The sequence below is a fragment of the Pteropus alecto genome, unplaced genomic scaffold (assembly GCF_000325575.1).
Source record: "Pteropus alecto unplaced genomic scaffold, ASM32557v1 scaffold172, whole genome shotgun sequence".
NCBI classification, from domain to species: Eukaryota; Metazoa; Chordata; class Mammalia; order Chiroptera; family Pteropodidae; genus Pteropus; species Pteropus alecto.
Window position 1 is genome coordinate 238,474 of NW_006431924.1, and position 2,928 is coordinate 241,401.

Sequence of the window (2,928 nt, forward strand, 5' to 3'; positions counted from 1 at the left end):
CTCCGATGCTCTCAGGGAAAAGCTCTTCCGTGGTCACAGCTGTTGGGATACTTGTAGGGATGAACTGCAAATTGCTAATTATATTCGGTACATGCTGTAGGAAACCAAGGCACCAGTTTTCTGGGAGGGTGATGTCGCAGACTAAAGTGGAAACAGTTTAGCCATCTGTCTTCCTCTGCTCAGTCCCACGACTTGGGCCCCCACAGGCTGCGCATATCAACTGCTTTTTCCTCTGACGTTTTTAAGAAGCTAAGGGTAGTAACAGCTACCAAGCAACAGTGGCTATGGCTCCCCTTGCCCCAGTGGCTATGGCTCCGTGGCCTGGGATTGGGTGGAGCCAGTGAGGACTCTGAGAATTCAGTCTCTGATTGGCTCCGTATCTCCCACCTGTTAACTGCTCAAAGCAGAGAATAAAGAGGCCCATACTCTCCGTTGCTGGCAACTTTGTATAGTTTCCTTAAAATCTCAAACCTGAGATAATTCTACAAAATATGGGTTGTTGGCCTTTATACCGTGCATATTCTCTAGCACCACAAGGTGGCTCCGTCCATCAGCCCCATTTTTTAAAAAACTAAGTTTTTTCCGTTCTTCTTAATTTCTGAGTTCTAAGTTTACCTGTAGATGTTTAGCGATATTTGGGGAAACAAGTCCATTATTTTTACATGTTTCCACAGTATTTGAATGAAGATTTGTTTCATATGTAAACAGTCATCACTTTTCACAGTAGAACACGATGATAAAAATGACCGTGCTTGGTATGCCGAAACCATACCAAGTTATTTTAACAATTAAAGGGAAAAACTATGACTGTTCTTTGACCTTTAAAATTTTTTGACAAAATATTGAAAACTCTCTTACTCTCTCTTAAAAAGGTATAGGGAATAAAAATCAGTAAAACTAATAATTTTTAAAACACTAATTTAAAACATTAAAATCATTGAGAATTTAAGTGCTTTGTTTTATTTTGTAAAAAAATAGCTTATCAAGAGTACTTTGAATAGATTTTCTTCTTCTTGTTTGATGTCTCAAACTTTCATACTTCTAAGTTTGAATGGGCTTCCAACATTTGATATTTTGCATTTGAAACATCATGAGACATCTTCAAAAATTCCTTTGTTGTATTTTTTTGGTGTGTGGGGGGGGATGTAACTTCTAAGAGATATCTCTATCTTTTTCATCACAACCATTTTTCTTATTTTTGTTGATGTTTGCCTTCACTAAATTCCTCTAGCTGCTTATCTAGAGTCTCTCCAAAAGTAGAAATACCAATAGCCCCATGGCCAGCTATTTCTTTTATAGATCCGTTTACCTTCTATTTGATTTTTACTCTTAGTATTATCACTTTTTGTTTCTTTGCTGCATTTTAATCTTGTCGACTAGTTCCCTCTTTTGATTATTTTTGTAAAATATTCTGTGCATTTATCACTGCAAGACAAAGAAGTGACAGAACTTTACACTTAATTGTATGTGTTAACTTATAACAGTGGTCCATTAATCAGTGACAGACTTAGAAAGAAGTAATGTGATTGGTCATTGATCACAATGCATATCTGTTGTATATGAAGTAATTTGTAGGCTGAAAGACTAGCAGTGAAGTTTGTACTTATACAATTACTTACAGTAAGTGTACTATAAATATAAATATATGTAAGCATACTGGAAAATTGAAATTTGAAACGTGTAGTTAGAGGGTGGTGTTATTTAATTAAACCATGGTGAATAAAATTTGTGCATCTCAGAACCATACAAAACAATGCACAATTATCCCCCACACATACACACATTCTTTTGCAAATGTAAATATAAAAATAAAAATATAAACATATATTACACACTTGTTATGAACTAAGTATTTGTGTACCCCCAAATTCATATGTCGAAATCTTAATCCCCAACATGATGGTATTAAAAAATAAAGCCTTTGAGAGGTAATTAGTTTTAGATGAAGTAATGAAGATAGAGACCCCATAATGTGTGTGTGTGCGCTCACGTGTGCACATGTGTGAGTGTGTATTTAAGCTTATTTTTGTCTGCTCCATTGGATGATTAGGACGAGTTAAAGACTTGTTACTATACTGTATGTACTATGCTGAGTATTCAAAGATCTAAACTGGTTTATTTCCAAAATCATCTATATAATCTCATTTTAGGATCATCTATGTTGACAAAAGAAAAGAACACAGTAGGACATGGATATAGGTAAATGTTCAGCTGTGATGCCAGGCTATTCGTGGAGTATTTTTCTCTTTATAAGGAAATACTGAGGTTGTTTGCTGAAATAAGAAAAAATGTGTGGATTAGAGTAGACTAGAAAACATTTAAAGTCAGTCAAGCAGATAATGGGGGAAAAAGACTTGACTGTCATAAATTTTTCCTGAGTTTTTTTGAGATATAATTGACAAAAGTATATCTATTTAAAGTGTACAACTTAGATTCTGGGAAAACATGGTAGAGTGAGAGATGTCTCAGATCACTCCCCTTGAAATAGCAATAAGCTGAACATCTAAAACTGAACAAAAAACACCCAAACTTCATACTAGCACATCTGAGCATGAGATCTGAGCATGAGCGCTACCATAGGTCAGAACCCCGGATGTCGGGCAGTGAATTGGGACAAATAAAGAAGTTGCCTCTTGCAGACACCAGAGCTCTTTGCAAGAGTAGGGGCAAGGATGTGATGACTTTCCTGATCAGCCCTGCCTGGAAGTGCTGGGACTTTTCTACGCAGCCAGCAGCAGGGCTCAGTCATCAGGGCAGAAAATAGAGAAGAGGGAGGGGACAGCAGAGAAACAACAGTTGATTTTAACCAGCCCCAGTTGCGAAACTGAGGCTGAGCTGCAGCTTCCAACTCCCAACCCAGAGGGCCCCTCCCCCCATACCCTCCAAGACTGAACACCATGGAACCCCAGGGAAATCTGAGCAAAAGCT